We start from the raw sequence: 21,861 nt of genomic DNA on the forward strand, positions 1-21,861 counted from the left end.
TAATAGCTCCATTTGATTCTTTTTTTATGATGTGTATTTCCTCTTTCAGATCATGGAAGAACTTCGACACCTCCTGGAACTCATTGTCTCTCTTCTCCTGCATCTTCTGGAGTTAATTATCTCTCAGCTCTTGCATCTTGTTTAGTTTCGTCAGTACAAATATTCTGAATTCTCTATCAGACATTTCCATGAGTTCTACTGTACTGCCTATGGATGAGGAGGGATTGTTCTTTTTCCTTAGGGGAGAGATATTTTCTTGGTTTCTCATATTTCTTGTGCCTCTGCAGTGGTTTCTGGTCATTCTGTGACAAAATCTCTCCTTCACTTGTCTGAATATTTTGGCAGTCTAGAAGATAAAGTTTGGAGCATAGCTTCCCTAAACAGGCCAGGACACACCTCAGCTTTAAAATGGCTTCTTTTTAACTTTATAAATACACACACACACACACACACAGCACTTGCCATAAAGACAGAGAGAGACAGAGAGATAGAAAATGAGAAATCACTCCCCAGGGGGGATGGCCATACCACAATCCCTTCTCTTCCATTCTCTTCTCGGGATCTTGGGCATGCATACACACGTGTGAGTTTAAGCCACTGGGTCCAGGACTCAAACCGCAATCAGTTACATGGGAATCCAGTGACATAGCCATTATGCTAACTGTTGGTCCCCTGAACTTTATATATTCTTGACACAATATTTCTTATTACTAGAAAAAAACTAACACAGTTGTCCCTCGGTATTTATAGAGGACCTGGTTCCAGGACCCTCTGCAAATATCAACATTTGAGGATGTTCGAGGCCTTTATATAAAATTGTATAGTATTTGTATATAACTTATGTACATACATCCTCCCAAATATAAGTTGGTCATGAGAGGCTGCACACCTGTACGCTGTATGATTCCATTTATGACATTTGGCAAGGGCAAAATTACAGAACTAGAAATAACATAGTCAAACCTTAGAACCAGGCAGTTTTTAAACTCTGGGTTATTTGTTTTCTATAAAACTCTATTTTTTCTGTGAATCTGCAAAGACTATTAAAAAGTGGATCTCAGGACTAGCAGGTGCTGTAGTGGTTAACGTGCTGGACGTTCCCACATAGCTGATCACGGTTCAAATTCCAGACCTGGTGGCTTGCTTTCCCACTTTCTCTCTCTCTCTTTCTCCTTTTCTGTGTGTGTGTGTGTGTGTGTGTGTGTGTGTGTCTGGTCAAATTAAAATAAATGAATGAATGAATAAAATTAAATAAATAATTCTAACAAAATAAAGGATCTCACCTTTTAAAAGCCAATCACAAGTAAGACTTTCATAGAGTGAAGGCTAATTCTGTAATATTCTGCCTTAACTGTTTTAAGTTCAAGTTATTTCTATATTGCTTTCCATATAACATATATTTGTATGATATACATAGTTGTAGGCAACAATGAGAAATCCATAAGTTATCATTATATAAGCCGTAAAAGACTACAAACTTGCCCTCAGAGAAATGAAATGTGTCATCTATTTAACTATCAATTATTTTGTCTAAGTTTAGAATATTACACTGTAAAGATTATATCTAGCATTTAACATTGCATTCAATAAATGCAACATAATTTCATGTAGGATTTTGTTAGAAAAGAGTTAATACAGCAGGTCATTCTGTATTGCCCAGTCAGTTCTTGGTAATCTCTAGGGGATGCCCGGAGCCAAACTCTAAGGACTAGACTCCTGCAATGTTTGCAGTCACTGATTAATAATCGTACTCTCTGTGTTCCAGGCAGTGGGTCAGGACATACCAAGCTGTCAGCACTAAAGTATTCATCAAGATTTATGATGTGCACCTGGTAGATGGCCTGGGGTCTCATGCTTCAGTCACCAGGACTGGTCATAGCCCAAGAATGTACCTATGTGACCTGTTTCCTGTCAGACCTCTGGACTCTACCACTTTTGTGCTTCTCTGGCTAGTGACATCTTGTATGTGTCTCTATCATTCACGGCTGGAGAGAAAGCGTGTCCACATAATTCTCACAGGAGCATGTGAAAGCCTGTGCCTGCCCTCTCGAGCATTCACCTGCATTTATCTTGGTTCTGCTGTTCTTACATTGCATCCTTTGCCATGATTAATCTTAGTCATGAGAACGGCTTTACATCAAGTTATGTGAATGCTTCTAACAAATCAGTGGTGACTGGACCACCTACAACAGACACCACAAAAGAATTTGATTTTCCATAGCACACACTGTTCTCATTATTTGTCACAAGCTATATGATCTCTTTAAATAAATAAATCAGTACACAGGAAAGAAGTTAACATAGCAGGCCTATGATTGCTATTCATTTTTTTCTTTCTTTCTTTTTTTTCTGGTGAGAGATTTTTGCTATAGGGCACATGCACTCACCAGAGAGGCAGAAAGCAAGAGATCACACCCTGGGGGATGGCCATGACTCAATCCTTTCTCCTCCATTTTCCTCCCAGGATCTTGGGCATGCACACACATATGCCCAGAATGAATTTCAAGCCACCAGGTCCAGGACTCAAACCATGGTCAGCCATGTGGGAGTCCAGCAACATAACCATTACACCATCCGCTGGCCCTTTGACTGCTATTCTTAGAAAGGCATGGTTGGCCTGGCTGGTATATGGGTGGACAATATTTCAGAAGTGCTGTGAGAATTTGATGCTGGATGAATTATGCATATTGCATGTGAATTCATAGGGAGAAGAAGCTTCAGCTTACACGTGTTTGCTGTTTTCCCTGGACCTTCATCCCATGTAGTTTTCCTGTTGCTGACATTGCTTTGTATTCTTTTGTTGTAATAAACCTTAGCTGTTAAACCTGAATCCTGTGAGCCTTCTAGCCAATTGCTGAACTTCGGGTGGTCTTGTGAATCCCAACACAAATAGCATATTAAAAACAGAAGTGTCTATTAGGCCAAATGCTGAAATTTCAGTTTCCACACACAGTAGTTACATGGCTCTAGCAATATTACTTTATTTGCAAAAATTTGAGCTTCTCTATTCCTTTAAGTGAGAAAAATATAACCACTTTATAGTTCCATTGTACTAAGTTAAATGACAAGTGTACAATATACTCATACATCAGAGAATGCACTCAATAAATATTAAATGATATTTCAGAAGTAATTCCCTAGATGAAACAAATAGTCGGGGAACTTTTAATAAGTGATAAGAAATAAAATGGCAGGACCAGCAGATGGTGTATTGGTTACGTCGCTGGACTCTCATGTAGTTGACCACAATTTGAGTCCTGGACCCAGAGGCTTAAAACTCACACCTGGCACATATGCATATGCAAATATGCATATGCAAAATCCCAAGAGGAGAATGGAGGGAAAGGGGTCTGTTCATGGCCATTCCCCTAAAGGGTGATTTCTTGCTTTCTGTCTGTCTGTCTGTCTGTCTCTGTCTCCCCAGGAAGCGCATGTGCCCTACAGCAAAAATCTCTTTTAAAAATAAAAAAGGGGCTGGCAGATGGCATGGTGGTTGAGATACTGGACTCCTACATGGCTGATTGTGGTTCAAGTCTTGAACCTGGCAGCTTGCTTTCTCACTTTCCCTCTCTCTCTTTCTGTGACTTTCTCTGCTCAAATGAAAATATATAAAATAAAATATATATTTTGTATATAATTAAAATATAAAATTAAAACATATAAAATATATAAATAACAATGATGAGTAAAACTAAATTTTTTAAATTCTAAAAAAATTAAGACTTAAAAAAAAAAGAAATCAAATGGCCTGGGGTCAGCAGGTGATATGGTGGTCGAAGCCCTGGATTCCCACATAGTTGACTGTGGTTTCAGCTCCAGCCCTAGCAGCTTGGAAATCACTCCATGTGCATGTATGAGCATGTCCAAATCCTGAGAGGAGAAAAAAGGAAAAGGGATTGCAGTGTGACCAGCCCCCTGAAGGGTGATCTCACTTTCCCTCTCTTTGTCTCTGGTAAACACATGCTCCTCTAGCAAAAACCTAGAGTAAGTAAGAATTCAAATGGTCATTTGGAGTGCTGTAAAGAAAAACTCACAGATATACTGGAACTCTGTCTTCAACGTGGGCTCTGAATGACTTCCAGATGACATGACAGGATAAATGGGTAAGCTCAGACAGGTGAGACCCTATAAGGATCATTCAAGTTCTGAACCTGGTTTTCATTTCATCTTCAAATTGAACCTACCTAATAAGAAATGAATGTACTAATTTATTAATACTGGGACTATGGTTTATACCTACCTTTCTCAAATTACTAAACTGGAATTTTAATACAAGCCATTCTCTTGCATGTACATGAGGCATGCGTCCAGTCAACGTAAGCTTTGAAATTTACAGAACTGTAAGATCAAAGCCCAAGGTAAGGAGAAGTGCCACCCTGAAGTCATTCACTCCCAACTATCAACTTACCCCACAGTGGTTTTTCAAATGAATTCATATCCCAAATCCACATGTCCCACATTTCCTGTTAAAAAATAAATTTCCTAAAGTCAGTTTATTTCAGAGTTACTGTGGTAACCTCCCCCCTTACCGCAGTCACCACCTAAGTTCAGTGCCGTGCCTTATTCAGCTACTTCCACAATGCAGAGCACAGAACCTGACACAAAACAGGTGTTCAGGTAATATGGTATCCTTATAGGAATGAGTGAGTCAATAAAAATGAATTACTGAAACACAACACCAAGCTCAGTGAAAATAATATACAATTAAAATTATTCTTTCCTCCTTTTAGAAAACGATGAGGATAGTAACTTTTAGGTGAGAAGGTCAAAGACACAGATAACACCTGTGGCAGGTACTGTTTGCTCCTTATACCATCCCATTTTTCACTACACTAGACTCTAATGAATTTAAGTGGTCATTCACTTAAGTAGGCTAGTGGGCTACCCATTCCTGGATGGTCCTGATTGGTCTAAGCCAATGACAGCCATTCTATTTCTCTTACCAGTGCAAGGAACCAAATCCTGACAATTGGACACATGGGGATATCTGTTAGAAGCTTTCTGAAAAAGTTATGCTCTCGGAACCAGCAGTTAGCGTAATGGCTATGTCGCTGGACTCCCACGCAGTCGACCGCGGTTCGTGTCCCGGACCCGGTGGCTTAAAAAAAACTCACGCCGGGCGCGTGTGCGTGCGTGCCCAAGATCCCGAGAGGAGAATGGAGGAGAAGGGATTGCAGTGTGACCATCCCCCCTGGGGGGTGATTTCTCGCTTTCTGTCTCTATGTCTCTCTCTGTCTGTCTGGCGAGCGCACACACCCTACAGTGAAAATCTCTCAAAAAAAAAAAAAAAAAAAAAAAAAAGAAAGTTATGCTCTCTTAGAGATGCTGAAGGAGAAACTATACCTTTCCACTTTTGGATAGGGTTTATATGGCACATGTAGAAGTGCTATAGCCGTCTTGAGCCCATGAGGGAAGACATCATCACCATGCTGAAGACAACAAAGTGAAAACAGGAAAAGCACATGGCACCTTGACGATATCACAGGGCCAGAACAACCGTGACACCTTCTTTATTTTTGGAGAGGATTTTGCTAGAGGGCACATGCGCTCGCCAGACAGACAGAGACAGACAGAAAGCGAGAAATCACCCTCCAGGGGGGATGGCCACACTGCAATCCCTTCTCCTCCATTCTCCTCTCAGGATCTCGGGCATGCATGCACACATGCCCGGCTGAGTTTTAAGCCACCAGGTCCAGGACGCAAACCACGGTTGTCTACATGGGAGTCCAGTGACATAGCCATTACACTAACTGCTGGTCCCAACCATGACTCCTTCTGAAGTCTGAACTTTTGTTACACGAGAAGACCAAATCCTCACTGATTAATGGGTATCCTGCTGCTACAATTAAAAAAAAAAAATCCGGATATACTACTCTGCAACTTACAATGAACTGATTTAGATTAATATTGATTAATATCCTCTGAGGGGAGGGGAATGGCAGGTGGCATGGTAGTTAAGGCACTGGACAATACCACATGGCCCACTACGGTTCGAGTCCCCAGACCTGGTGGCTTGATTTCTCATGTTCTCACTCTCTCTATGTGTGTCTCTCTCTTTGGTCAAATTAAAATAAATAAATGGATAAATAAAATTAAATAAGTGATTTAAAAAAAACTCTATAAGGGGAAAAAATGATCTAAATTAGTAGAGGATCTAGAGTGAGGAGTCTACTTTTACAGGAACTGTACAAAAGTGAAGTTTTGATATAAATGTAATAGGTACACACTAAAACGTGGTGTATGACATGTCCACCATAGACAGCTGATGGGGAAAGTGACCCTTCTGTGCAATAGATCACTAAATCTTATTCTCCCTGTCCCACTCAAATTTAGTATCCTCTGATCATCATCTCCTTTTGAACAACATTCCTACTTCCCCATTCACTCACCTTGACAATTTACCTTTTAATGTATACATTTAATCTTTTTATCTTAACACTAATAACTGGTGGTATTAGCATTTATTTCTATCATTTCATTTTGTGCTATTAGATTGTCAGGAAAGTCATGACATATATTTCTATGCAAAAATACATCATGACTTTTTTGACAACCCAATATATTTATAGTTTTTCTATTATTTTAAATTCCCTTTCCATTTTTCTTTTACTGCCAGAGAACATGTGCCAGAGAGAGAGAGAGAGAGAGAGAGAGAGAGAGAGAGAGAGAGAGAGAGAGAGAGAGAGAGGGAGAGGGAGAGGGAAAGGGAGAGGGAGAGGGAGAGGGAGAGAGGAGGGAGGAGGGAAGTGGGAGAGAGTGGGAGAGAAAAGACATCCTGTAGTAGCATATAGTATTGCCAAAATCCCCTTTCCTGTATTTCTCTATCTTGTTAGGATTTGGGGTATGAATGTACCTGCATCCTGTGTGTTTTTTTCCAAGCCCCTAGGACCAGGATTCCTGCTCAGCTACGTAGGGCCCAGCTCCTTTTGAATTGTTAAATTTTCTTATTCCTTTTCAATTTTTTCTTCCTCCCTCTCTTTCTCTCTCTCCTTCTCTCCCTCCCTCTCTTTCTCCCTCTCTCTCTTTTAAAGATAGGATCTTTCTATGTCCCAATCTTCCTGTCTCAGTCTCCCAAGAAACTGGCACTACAGGCAAGTGTTACCATACTTGGCTTTTAGGGGCCAGGAATCAAACCTATACCTTCTGTGTGGCCTCAGTCTCCAGAATAGCAGCGTCTACCAGTGCACACCACAACGGGATCTTTACCTTTATTTTTAAGTTACACATTCTGTTTGCATTTAATTTGTTACCTCTTCATTTTCAACATATTGATCCTAAAAGTAAAAAATTAATAAAATACCTCTACCCTTTACCCAAGTATGACAAACTTAAAAATGCTTTAAATTACCTTTCTTTCTCCTCATACTATATTGTTTTCTGATATTTTCATTAATTTAATAAATACCTGTTGTGCCAAGTACTATTCCAAGTGCTGTACTAATAGCATTAAAATAAGCTCCCTGCTCTATGGAGCTTCCAAGATAATTAAGAATAATTAAGATAATAAATTAATATATGAAGGAAGCCAGTGGTTAGTGCTACAATGGAAAACAAAGCATTATGTTTAAAATGTTTTCACCACATACATAAAAGTATCTGAGGTGATAGATGTGTTAATTACCATCATTCAGTTACTTCACACTGGGGGTGGAAATGCTGTTTTATAGATGTATTTGTGCTCTCTTCAGACATTTCGTAACACTTTTATGCTCAAGTATGAAAAATGAAATTTGCATGCTAAAGAAGCTTGCAATCTAACCAGAGTTCCAGGAAAATGTTACAGATTATGGGAGTCATGGGCACATGGTGAGTGAAGCTGTGCATTTGATAATTTTCCCAAGAAGGCTGGAGAAGAGGTGCAGGAAAGAGAGAGCCAGCATCAAAGACTGCAAAACATGGTCAGAAAAGTAGAACAAGGAATGACCCTGGGAGCTGAGGGGAGAGGTTTTATTTATAACCTACTGTCTTAGTCTGTTATTGTGTTGCTAACGGAAAAAACTGAGACTGGGAGATTTGTAAAGAAATACGGGTTTATTGACTCCAGTTCTGGCAGCTGAAAAGCCCAAAGGCACAGGCCTGGCATCAGGCCGGCCTATGACATGGCCAAGAGAAACACAGAGATGACAGGTGCACACAGAGAGAGCAAGCTGCTGGCAGCACTCTCTCTTATAGCAACCACACTTGCAAGAACTAAACCCTTTCACAAGAGCTAGAACTCACTGGGTCTAGTGCACAAGACTTCATTAATTGATCCACGAGAATGTTTTCTCCAGGATGTAATCCCCACGATCCAGTCACTGCTCACTAGGTTCACTAGCGCCCAACATCCAGTTTAAAAATAGGAAACTTTTGGGGGACAAACCATCACACCTGCCTATTCTAAGAATGATTTAAGATGGCTGAGACAGCGAGTAGAATGTGGCTAGGAAAGACAATGGTGTTAGTAGAGTGTCCTGACCAACAAATGGTTTCACTAAAGGAAGCTGAACCTCATAATGAATAAAGACCCCTCGCACAGGAGATGCTAAATAAGGACAAGCAGAACTAATGAGAACTTTTAGCGAGGTTGATGGATACAAAATCAACACACAGATTCAAGTGCACTAATTGAATTATTTTGCACCAATAACTAGAAAATTACTTGATCTAAAAAAAAATGCAGATACCTTGCTCTTGTAAGGAAAGTTTCCTATAGTAAAAAAGTGAATTCTCCCAATTTTAATCTATGTACTTAACTCAGTTTCGATCAAAACCTCAATGTAGTGTTTCACAGAACATCAAAAATAAATCCTAAAATCACACCCCGATCAAAACCTCAATGTAGAACATCAAAAATAAATCCTAAAATCACACCAAAGAACAAAATTGGGCTAGCCTGTGGTGTGGTGGTGAAGATGGCTAGGTTCCACATGGTCAGCTGAGCAGTTTGAGTCCTGGACCTTGTAACTTAAGAAACGCCTTGGGTACAAGTACATGTGGGTCCCAAATTCTGACTAGAGGGAAAAATGGAGAAGGGATTGCAGCATTCCCATGAGGGGATGCCTTCTCATTTCCTTTCTCTGGCAAGCGCGTATGTCCTCTGACAAGTTTTTAAGAAAAAAGAAAAATCAATAAAAACTTTATAATTCTGAACAAGGGAAGGGAATTTTGCCCACCATATCATCAAGCTATGTAACTAAATGTGATACATGGGAAGTGACAGATTAAAAGACTGACAAAACACAACAGAACCCAGAATCAGACCCACATGAGTATGCAAAAACCAGTGTGAGAAGGATGATGGGTCACTCAATAAAAGTTTATCTACATGTTAAAAAATAAATAAAATTCCCATCTCACACTATACTAAAAAATCAATTCCAGGTACGTTAAAAAGTTAAGGATATAACTCTCTAGAACTTTAAAATAAAATATAGGCAAATATCTTCATATCATTGGGTAAGGGAGAATTTCTTAAACAATGTTTAAAAAGCACAAGCCATAACAGAAAGAATAATTTACAGTCCATAAAAATCAGTTCTTTAATATAACCAAAAACATCATATATGGTTACAAGATAAGTCAGAAACGAGGAGAGGTTAACCATTACACAAGTAATAAACAAAATATTAGTAACAGAATATATTAAAGATTTATCCAAATCAAAACGAACAAATAATACACACAATTTAAAAATGCCCAATAGGAAGGACCAGCAGATAGCGTAATGATCACTTCACTGGACTCCCACGTAGTCAACTACAGTTTGAGACCTGGACCCAGCAGCTTAAAACACGCCAAGTGCATGTGTGCATGTGCCCAAAATCCCGAGACGGTAACTGAGAAGAAGGGATTGCAGCATGACCATACCCCCTGGGAGTGACTTTTCACTTTCTTTCTCTCTCTCTTTCTCTCTGGTGAGCACACATGCCCTAGACCAAAAATCTCTCTCTTAAAAAAAAAAGAAAAGGCCAATAGGAAGCAAGTTGGTAGCATGGCATTTAAGGTGACTGAATCCCCCAAGCCAACTGTGGGGTTCAAGTTCCAGAGCCAGAAGGCTTAAAAAGAAAACAAAACAAAAAACAAAAAACACCAGGCACATGTATGTGCATGCCCAAAATCTCAAGAAAGGACAGAGAAATGGAGAGAAAAGGAGAAGAGATTGTGGTGTGACCATCCTCCATGGGGGGGGGAGGGTGCTTTCTCACTTTCTCTTTCTCTTTCTCTTGGGCTAGTGCAGTGCCCTCTGGCCAATTAAAAAAGAAAGAAAGAAAGAAGTTCAAAAGGTGTAAATTGGAGTTACACAAAAGAAACCATAAACAATCAGTGAACATATAAAAATATGCTCAACCTCCATAGTATTCAGGAATGTGACTTTGACCTCATTAAACTGGCAAAAATACAAGTGTTAGTAAGAAATAGAGAAACAAGACACCATACACTGTTGTTCCAAGTGTATTTTGGCACAGATATCTTGGAGAGCAATTTGGCAATATCTAGTAAAGCTGAAGAAAGCACTACCTTATCGCTCAATAATTCTAATTCCAGGTACATACTCTGGAGAAACTCCTGCACATGAGTAGAGAGAGGCATGAATGCAGCATTGCTCATAATGCCAACCCCTTCAAAAGAGTAGACACTTAAACATCCATCAAGGGGAAATGGATACATGAACTGCACAAAAGAATACTACACAGCATTTAAAATGAAAAAAAAAAAAACACTAAAACTATTAGGTTGTCAGAAAAGTCATGAGGTGTTTTCCTATGCAAAAATGTGTCATGACTTTTCTGACAACCCAATATGTGCAACAATATGAGTAAATACTGTTGAACTACCAAAAAAAAAAAAAAAGGCGTGTAGGCTATGTACAAGGGAGTTTGAAAAATGTATATGATGAAAAAAATGCATGGATTTCAAAAAATTTTTGCACCAAAATAAACTTCTACTTCAATTCCATTTTTTCCATAAACTTTTGAAGTCCCCTTTCACAGTATTTTCCATTGAAATAGGTTTTTTTTTTTTTTTAAGAATTATTTAACTTTATTTATTTATTTATTTATTTATTTAAATTTGACGAGAGAGGGGACAGAGTGTGAGAGAGAGAGAGGGAAAGTGAGAAAGCAAGCCTCCAAGTCCACGACTTGAACCATGGTCAGCCATGTGGGAGTTCAGCACCCTCAACCACCATACCACCTGCTGGCCCCATTTATATACAGTTTTAAAACAGGTTAATAGGGACCAGCAGTTAGCGTAATGGCTATGTCACTGGACTCCCATGTAGTCAACCGTGGTTGGAGTCCTGGACCCGGTGGCTTAAAACTCACGCCGGGCGCGTGTTCATGCATGCCCAAGATCCTGAGAGGAGAATGGAGGAGAAGGGATTGCAGCATAGCCATTCCCCCTGGGGGGTGATTTCTCCCTTTCTGTCTCTCTGTCTCTCTCTTCTGTCTGGCAAGTGCACACGCCCTATCGCAAAAAACTCTCAAAAAAAAAAAAAAACAGGTTAATATAAGACATATATTTTGCTTATGGGCACAAGCCTGCATTATAAACATAGAATAATATGCATGAGAATAACATGCCAAATTCACATAAGTGGTTATTTCTGAAGAAGGAAAGAAGGGCTTCAACTACATCCGAATTTTCTTTGTGTAAAAGATCTAAATCATAGTAGGCTGCCAGCAGTTCACTCAGCATCTATTAGGTTGGTACAAAAGTAATTGCAGTTTTGCATCATTCAAATTTGCTGTTTGATATTGGATACATTTTAAATGTGGTTATGTAATACACATCATTTTAATGTGCATTTCTTGCTTTATGTGTTTTTGTTGATGGTTTATTACTTGCTATTTATTTTATATGTATTTTAGACAATGCAAATGATGTAAAACAAAAAGCAAATTTGAGCAATTTTCTTATTCAAATTCAAAATGGGTCGTAAAGCAGCAGAGACAATTTGAAATATCAACAACATGCTGGCCCAGGAACTGCTAACGAATGTACAGTGCAATGGCGGTACAAGAAGTTTTGCAAAGGAGACCAGTGCCTCAAAGATCACAAGCAGGCACATGGTGGTTGGCCATCGGAGGTTGACCAACTGAGAGTAATCATTGAAACTGATCCTCTTAAAACTACGCGAGAAGTTGCCGAAGAATTCAGTTTCACCAATTCTATGGTCAATAGGCATTTGAAGCAAATTGGAAAGGTGAAAAAGCTCAGTAAGTGAGTGCCTCGTGAGCTGACCCAAAAAAAAATAAAATGTTGTTTTCAAGTGTTCTCTTATTCTACATAACAACAAACCATTTCTTGATCAGACTGTTATGTGTAACAAAAAGTGGATTTTATACAACAACCAGCAATGGCCAGCTCAGTGGTTGGACCGAGAAGAAGCTCCAAACCACTTCCCCAAAGCCACTTGTACCAAAAAAGGTTATGGTCACTGTTTGGTGGGGTCTGATCCACTACAGCTTTCTGAATCCCAGTGAAACCTTACATCTGAGAAGTATGCTCAGCAAATCGACGAGATGCACCTCAAACTGTAAAGCCTACAGCCAGCACTGGTCAACAGAAAGGGCCCAATTCTTCTCCATGACAATCATGCACAAGCAACGCTTCAAAAGTTGACCAAATTGGGCTATGGCATTCTGCCTCATCTGCCATATTCACCTGACCTCTTGCCAACCAACTACCACTTCTTCAAGTTTCTAGACAGCTTTTTAGAGAGAAAACGCTTCCATAACCAGCAGGATACAGGAGTGTGTTCCAAGAGTCCATCCAATCTCAAAGCATGGATTTTCACACTAGTAGAATAAACAAACTTATTTCCCATGGGAAACAATGTGTTGATTGTAATCGTTCCTATTTTGATTAATAAAGATGTGCCTGAGCCTAGTTAAAATGATTTAAAATTCAGGGACCAGCAGTTGTCACAACGGCTATGTCACTTGGATTCCCATGTAGTCGACCACGGGTCGAATCTCGGACCTGGTGACTTAAACTCACATCAGGCATGTGTGCGCACATGCCCGAGATCCCAAGAGGTGAATGGAGAAGGGAATGGCTATCCCCCCAGGGAATGATTTCTCACTTTCTGTCTATCTTTCTCTTTCTGGCAAGCACATGTGCCCTATAGCAAAAACCTCTCCAAAAAAAAAAAAAAGATTTAAAATTCATGGTTCAAAACCACAATTGCTTTTGCACCAACTTGACACTTTCCTCTTCTTAAGATTCAAACTACTGTACTATCAAAGTAGCAATGAGCATCTCCTGGCCTGCTTTGCATATGAGGGTTGCCAATAGCACATGAGGATTGCCAATAAGATGTTAGGTCATTGGGAAAGTCATGATGTATTTTTCTGTGCAAAAATGTGTCATGACTTTCCCAGCGACCAAATATAATCAGAAATCACTGGATGGGACTATGAGAAAGATTTAAAAGAACCGACTTTACTGGAAAAGGAGCCCTTTTGCCCTTATCCCTCCTCCGCTCACCTCCTCCTTCCTTGATCCTGATGCCTAGAATGTGAACACAAGGTACAGAGCTGCAAAGACCTTCTCTGCAGCCATGAGATAATCTCGAGAAAGAATGCCACAGGCCATGGACTGCAAAGTAGAATGATAAAAGAACTGGATCCTTGATATAAAGCTGTTACATTCTGAGAGAAAAAAAAAATCCTTTTTTAAAGCGTCTTTCTGTGGGCAAGGGGGAATTCAGAAATCTTTGTTTTTAGGTACAGCCAGGCACCTAATGTTGACTAACATAGAAGAAAATAGGGCAAATGTTAAGACACGGGAGAGGTGAGTCCATGACTTGTTTCTTGTCTTCTGCTCACTGTACTTTTCTGTAAGTTGTTCATTTAACAAGTCCTCTTTACTTCTTAGACTTCGGAGATTCTCAAAAGTTACTCAGAAATGACTGTTGGCTTACAGATCAAGCTAAAGTACAAAAGCAATGTGTATACTCTATGAGGTGGCCAACCAGAGTGGGTAAGAATTCACTGGAAATTTGCTAACCACACACTTGAGAGCACAGTTACTATACTGTTGCCACCAGTATTTACGCTGCCAGCTTGGATAACAAACAAAACTGTAAGATCCCGCAGTCTCTTGGCTCTGATAAAGGATGAGAAAGACCCAAAACAATTTGCAGACTAAATGAAAACTGCTGTTGTCATTTCCTTTTCCCTATTTTTTCCATCTCCATGCATTCCCCAGAGCTGAGTGCCACACTCCTCCTCTACAATTGGATCAGCTGGGACAAGAGAAGGAAGGAAAAAAAATATATCAAAAGACAGAAGTATCCTCTGATGAAACTCTGGTTGTCTTTCACAATATCAAACAAGAAATATGAATGTTCTTTTGAGAATTACTTCCTTTATTATTTTTTTGGGAGGGGCGAGGTTTTTGCTACAGGGCACGTGAGTTCACCTGAAAGATAGACAGAGACAGAAAGCGAGAAATCACCCCCCAGGGGGGATAGCCATGCCGCAATCCCTTCTCCTCCATTCTCCTCTCGGGATCTTGGGCACACATGCACACGTGCCCAGCGTGAGTTTAAGCCGCCAGGTCTGGGACGCCCCCTGGGGTCGACCACATGGGAGTCCAGCGGCATAGCCATTATGCTAACTGCTGGTCCCAAGAATTACTTCCTTTAAAACACTGTCTGATGTCTACTTAGATATGATTATTTAAGCGACCTTTTGAGATTTAAAAAGTTTTCAGATTTGCTCAACAGACCAAATAAAGAGAAAAATTGGGGGGGAGGGGGTAGTTTTTAGATACTGGCCAAGATAATGTACTAAAAACAGTTGGGGGCAAACCAGAAAATCAAAAAAACTTCTTTTATTAGCATATTACAGAAAGACAGTGTTTTAGGTCATCATGAATTCTTCGGAGATTTATCACAGGTATTAGGCACTGCAAAATGCATATCCTGCAATTTCTTTCCTTAACTAGTCAGCAATTAAAGTGTGTCAGTTTTCATACTGTTGTGTTCCCCTATTTGGTTTCTCTTTTGTTTCTCTCTAAAGCCATTTAACTTCTTAGTTTATAAACTTAGTGGTTGTTCTGCAATCTCTCCTGATTTTTGTGTCAACAGCGCTTCTCCACTCACTCCCTCAATTCATCTGCTTGTAGTCTCAGACTTCTAGGAAAGACCATCTCAAGAGCCTTTTCTTCAGACTTGTTTCAGTCTTTGGGGAGCAGATTCAAGGATTTGCTTCCTGCTCTCAAAACCAAAAAAACACCAATGCAATTAAGCTGCTATTTCCTTAACAATGTATAGAAAGTTAACAAGTTTGTTTAAAAGTTTCTGATATAATCCTGCTATTTAATTCACACCGATAACTCAAAACATTTCTTCTGCAGTTTTTGTTAAATTCCATCTAACTCTTAAAACTGTACTTTGCTGGGACCAGCAGGTGGCAATGGTAGTTAAGGAACTGGACTCCCACATGGCTAACCACAGTTCAAGTCCTAAAACTGGAGGATTGAACTGGGCATGTGTATGTGAGTGCTCAATATCCCAGGAAGAGAATGGAGGAGCAGGAATTGTGGCATGGTCATCCCCTCTCGGGGGTGATTTTTCATTTGACCTCTTTCTCTCTCCAGTGAGCACACACACCCTATGGCAAACTATCTCTATACACACACGCACACACAAACAATAAAAAACCTGTATTCTGCTGTTAAAACCTCTCAATAGTTGCACATGGTTGTCTTTATTGCCTGTAAAAATTTTAATTTAAGGGACCAGCAGATGGCATAATGGCTATGTTGCTGGACTCCCACGTAGCCAACCACAGTTCGAGTCCCAAACCCAGTGGCTTAAACTCACACCAGGCACGTGTGCGAGCGTGCCCAAGATCCCAAAAGGAGAATGGAGAAGGGACTGCGGTGTGGCCATCCTCCCTGGGGGGTCATTTCTCACTTTCTGTCTCTCTTTCTGGCGAGTGCGCGCATCCCGTAGCAAAAAGCTTGCCAAAAAAAAAAGAGAGAGAGAGAGAGAAATTTTAACTTCAAGATATATTTTTTGCAGGTGACATTTTTTGGAATGTAGTGACACTGAGCTTTGTAGAATTTAAGAATTAAGTTTATCTTAAGCAGTCTTTTCCAAATACACAACAATATGAAAGCATAGTCTTAAGCTTCCTCCTTAACTATAAACTCCTAAGAATTAACTATAAAATATTTATAGATGTATTTAAACATTATCAAAGAGCATATACTTTTTAATGAATATAAAACAATTTTATAGTTTTAAATTCTAATAGTACTGCACATAATGCTATCTCATTACATGAGCAAGATGAGAGAACAGTTCTGGTTAGCTACACCTTTCAGGTTTGGCACCTTGCTCTGCCATTAACCACAGTACCGCCCTTTGCATGCTGAGTTCTTGATTCCAAAAACAAAACACAGAAACACCAATGAGGTCTTCGAAGATGAAACCTTCACCTGATATGGCAAAGTCCAGTTTCATTATAAAGAACACTAATCTTGAGGGAGTTATAAAACTATAATAAAGGAAGAAAGGGAGAAAAATAAGTATTGCTTTATTTCTTTCTAAAAAAACCCTTTTACATAAAAACTAAATGTGCTGATCTTGTTTGACTTTTGAATCTGTAATACAAAGCAACTCAAAAAGACAGTTTATGGGGTCACTGGGAAAAATCTGAGTATGTCCTGGTTATTTGATGCTACTAAGGAATTAATGATAGTTTTTTTTTTTTAGGAATGATAATGGCATGTTCAAAAATGACACATCTTATATTGCTTTAAAATATTAGATTTGGGATCCTGAAGAGGGCAGAGATTGAGAAGCGAAGAAGTATGCCAATATCTTGATCTTTTTTGAATCTGGAAAAGGGATTATTGGCTTAAGGGACTTCATTTTACTATTTCTTCTGTTTTTATATATACTAGAATTTGGGGAAATACAAAGTTAAAACAAAGAAATGACTTTGGAGTGTGTTTCAGCTAGTTAAAAGCTAAATTAAGATTACCAATGGATTTAACATCCTACTTTGGCTAGTTGAATGCTGCCAATACTAGAATTCTCAGAGTGAAATCTAGGCAACATGTACGTCTGTTCACTTACATTTATTACGTACCTAGCTACCGCGTGCCAAGTGTTTTGTACCAGACCATAGAGAACAAAGGTAAGTCAAACAATGTCCACTTAGAGGAGACAATCATCATGAATACCTGTAAGAAAGAATTCTTGTTGGCATTATAGTAGACTGAGAACAGTAGCCACAGACCAAAGAAGATGGTGGGAAACTACCTGACTGCCTACGATGTGCCACATGCATTACATTCTTACACCACTGCTGGTCAAGCGTTCAGTATGTATTCACAGTAAGTCTGGCGATTCAAACATGATACTAAATATCATAAGGTGTGAGCCAGCCAGTGGCATGGTGCTTAAGGTGACTGGATCCCTACATGGCTGACTGCAAGGTCAGAGTCCCAGAACTGTTGGCTTGAAAAAGACACCAAGCACGTGTGTCTGGGTTCCCAAAATCCTGAAAGGAGAACAGTAGAGAGGGACTATGGCATGGCCAGTCTCCCACCCCCCAGGATGGGGGTCTTCTTCATTTTCCTGTCTCTGTCTTTGTCCCTCTGTGTGTGTGTGTGTGTGTGTGTGTGTGTGTGTGTGTCTTTCTCCAGGGAGTGCACATATCCTATAGCAAAAACTGACCAGCAGACAGCGTAATGGTTGTGTTGCTGGACACCCAAATGGTTCGAGTCCCAGACCTGGAGGTTTGAAACTCACATCAGGTGCATGTGAGTGCATGTCCATTATCCCTTGAGGAAGACAGAGGGGAAGGGATTGTGGTGTGGTCATCCCCCCAGGGGGTGATTTCTCATTTTCTGTTTCTCATTCTTTCCGGCAAATACACGCACCCTACAGCAAAAATCTCTCTACAAAAACAAAAATGGATTAAAGGAAAGTAAATATTAGTCAATAATTAAAGTTACTAGCCACACTAGACATATGCAATGTAAGGCTAAATAAAGCAAGAAAGGCTACGTTTTGCCTTTCACAATTGTCTTTAATCCATCTGAAATTATTTTTTTTAGATAGGATGTGAGGTAAAAAAACATTTTCCCCCCACAACTGGTTAAATAATAATCCCAACACCATTTAAAGAGTTTATCCTCCTTTCCACTGGAACTGTCATCTTCCAGTAATTCACCACACAAAAGGAAAGAGGAGAGGCACCAGACGTATGTTCTCTATGCCTTTTAGAAAACATGGAGTGGTTCTTTTGGCAGCATACATGAGAATCTACAAGAAAGGTGATATTGAAGACATCAAGGGAATCGGTACTGTTCAAAAAGGAATGCCCCACAAATGTAAAACCGGAAGTCTACAATGTTACCCAGCATGCTATTAGCATTGTTGTAAACAAGCAACTTAAAGGCAAGATTCTTGCCAAGAAAATTAATGTGCCTATTGAACATATTAAGCATTCTAAGAGCAGATATAGCTTCCTATAATGTATGAAGGAAAATGACCAGAAAAGAAGGAAGCCGAAGGAAGCTGACTTCAACTGAAGTGCCAGCCTGCTCCACTCAGAGCAGCTCACTTTGTGAGAACCAGCAGAACAGAGCCTGAGCACCTGGAACCTTTTCCCTATGAATTCATGGCATGATAGGTGTTTAAAAAAACTATACTTGGGACCAGCAAAGGCATAATGGTTACTCTGCTGGACTCCCAGGTATTCAATCATGCTTCAAGTCCTGGACCTGGCAGGTTAAAACTCACACTGAGTGTATGTGTGTGCGTGCCCAAGATCTTGAGAGGAGGATGGAGGAAAAGGGACTATGGCATGGCCATTCCCCTGAGGGGTGATTTCTCGCTTTCTATCTGCTCTGTCTCTCTGGTGAGTTCACATGCCCTATAGCAAAAATCTCTTAAAGAAATAAATAATAAGGTATGGTCTATAAAAATGTTTTTCTCAATTGAGTAGAATTGTGTCCCCTCTCTTAAAACAAAAATTAATTGGGCTCTAATTCATTTTGTAACATCTTTATTCAAATTTAGTATTTTTTAGCTGAAAGATGTTAGCTGGTTTATTATGCAACAAATAAAACTTAGCTGGCTAGGAAAAAAGACAAGAGTATATCTTTTCTTACTTGATTCATAACATCAGTTCTGTGATATATCAGGTTTCCATGTATGTACAGTTATATTTTTTGCCTGGTTTTCCTTCTATTTTTATTGGTTGAGGCCCTAGACTTCCACATGGCCAAATGCAGTTTCAGTCCCAAGTTGGCAGCTTACTTTCTCATGTTCTCTTTCTCTCTCTCTATCGCTCTCACTCTTGTGAGTGCACATGCCCTATGGTACATTTTTAAATAATAATAAATAATATTTTTAGAATGTGTAAGATAGGCACATGCTGTGGGAGTAACCTGGCATTCTTGACCCTTTCTATTTCCAAATAAATTTTAGAATTAACGTGTTATTTTGCCCCACAAAAGCAAACAAATAAAACCATACTCTTCAGTGTTTGTTGTTTTCATTTTGGAAAAATAAAAGAATTTATATATTAATGACAGGTTAACTAACATATTCCACTGACATACAGAAATAGTCTTTTGTGCTATGACTATGGTATATGTTCCTACATCAATTTAGGTCTTTTTTTTTTTTTTTTGAGAGGTTTTTGCTATAGGGCACGCGCACTCGCCAGACAGAGAAAGACAGAGAGACAGAAAGCGAGAAATCACCCCCCAGGGGGGATGGCCACGCTGCAATCCCTTCTTCTCCATTCTCCTCTTGGGATCTTGGGCACGCACGCACATGCGCCCGGTGTGAGTTTTAAGCCACCGGGTCCGGGACTCGAACTGCGGTCGACTACATGGGAGTCAAGCGACATAGCTGTAATGCTAACTGCTGGTCCCAGGTCTTTTTTTTTTTTTTTTTTTTTTAAGGTTTTGCCATAGAGTGCATGCATTTGCTGGAGAGAGACAGACAAAAGAAAAGTGAGAAATCACCCGCCCAGTGAGGATGACCATGCTGCAATGCCTTCTCCTTCATTCTTCTCTCAGGATTTTGGACACAAACACATATGTGCCCAGAGTATCACCAGGCTTGAAAACTGAACTGTGCTGTCAGCCATATGGGAGTCCAGGGCTTTAATCACTACACCACCTGCTGGCCCCACTTTCAATACATTTTTATAACTTTCTATTTAAAGATCTTGCTCCTTTTCTTTTTTTTAATTTTTTTAATTCCTAGGTAGCCTTGTCTGTCTGTCTTTCTTTCTTTCCTTCTTTTCTTACTACTGTGAAATGCTATTATTACACTTTTTACTACTTACTGCTTGTTTAGAGTAATAGAACTGATTTTATTATATTGATCATATATTTGGTAACTTACTAAACTATTTTTAAAGAATCATTTAATTTTAATTATTATTATTACTTTTTAATTTGACCAGAAACAGAGAAAGAGAGAGAGAAATTCAAGCAAACTACCAGGTCTAAGACTCAAATCACAGTTGGCCATGTGAGAGTCCAGTGCCTTAATCACCACACCACCTTCCGACCTCCACTAAACTATTATAAATCCTAAAAATTGATCTTGGACTCTCAAATTTTCTATGAAGATATTCACACTGACTCTAAGGAGTGATCATTTTGTCATTCCTTGTAGCCTTAGAACTTCCTGCCTATCACATTGACTTGTACCTCCAGAGCAATGTTAGGGCAACAAAGTAGGGGCAGACATTCTTACACTGTTACTTTTTTAAAAAAAGAGGTTTATGCCTTAGGGAGTGTGTGCTCCCTGGAGAGACAGAGAGAGTGAGAGAGAAAGTGAAAAATTACCCCCTGGGGTGATGGCCACACTGCTATCCCTTCTCTTCCATTCTCCTCCCAGGATCTTGGTTGTATACACACCTGGTGTGAGTTTCAAGCCACCAGGTTTGGGACTTGAACCACAATAGGTCATGTGGGAGTATAACGACTTAACTGCTACGCCATCTGCTGGCTACTTCTTGCCTGTTTTTAAAGAAAAACTATTAATGTTTCTCTATCAAGTGTGATGTAAGCTATAGGGTTTCTGGGGATGCTTTATGTCAGGGTATGGAATTTCTCTTCTATTCTTAGTTCATTAGGAATTGTCACCAAAACAACAGTGAAATTTTAATAAATTCTTCTGTATCTTTTAGGATGGGTTTTTAACTTTAAACTGTTCACGTGGATAATTGTATTAATAGTCTTTCTAACATAGAACCACGCTTGTCAACCTGGAGTAAATTCTTTGTTCAACATGTATTATTTCCTTTATACACTGCTGAATCCAGCTTCCTATTTATAATAGCTTTTTGCTCCTCGGTCATATTTCTGTACTCTCTAAACACATTAAACATTTATCTTATACTCCGCACCTGAAAAGTAGAATAACCGTAATTTTTGAACACCTGACAGCATAGCTTCCTTGCTCTGCTGACTAATCCACTGTGGTTTACTTGAAGTGCTTTTGATTTTCTTTTCTTTTTGATTCGTGAGCTCATGTTCCTTGAAACTTTACCTGTGTCAATGGTCTGAAGCCTATGTTCCTATATTCCTACAGAGAAGATTTGGTTTATTCTCAGTCCTAGCTACTCGAGACCACTTTTCACTAAATTCTTGCCTTGGGTTAGTTTTTGTTCTGTTTTGGGTACCATTCAGGTAGTTTAACCTCCGACTCCAAATCCAGTTAGAGTGAACTTGCAGTTACATTTTCTCAGGGAAAACATTTTTACCCTTCTAATAAAAAACAAGCTGAGTGGGACTAGCAGATGGAATAATGATTACATCATCGGACTCCCATGTAGTTGGCCACGGACTGAGTCCCAGACCTGGTGGCTTAAAACACGCTGG

The 21,861-nt window shown here is 39.5% G+C and overlaps 1 protein-coding gene and 1 pseudogene across 1 annotated transcript in view; one reads left to right on the plus strand and one right to left on the minus strand.

Annotated features, from left to right (window-relative positions):
• Positions 1-4,463, minus strand: part of GALNT1 (polypeptide N-acetylgalactosaminyltransferase 1) — a 90,953-nt gene extending 86,490 nt beyond the window's left edge. The window contains exon 1 of the mRNA XM_006150525.3: positions 4,409-4,463. The gene's annotated coding sequence lies outside the window, so the exon portion shown is untranslated. The remainder of the gene's footprint in view (positions 1-4,408) is intronic.
• Positions 4,464-11,855: 7,392 nt separating this feature from the next.
• Positions 11,856-12,853, plus strand: LOC102485739 (histone-lysine N-methyltransferase SETMAR-like; annotated as a pseudogene).
• Positions 12,854-21,861: the final 9,008 nt, after the last annotated feature.

The sequence above is a fragment of the Tupaia chinensis genome, unplaced genomic scaffold, assembly GCF_000334495.1.
Source record: "Tupaia chinensis unplaced genomic scaffold, TupChi_1.0 Scaffold000290_1, whole genome shotgun sequence".
In the NCBI taxonomy this organism is placed as follows: Eukaryota; Metazoa; Chordata; class Mammalia; order Scandentia; family Tupaiidae; genus Tupaia; species Tupaia belangeri.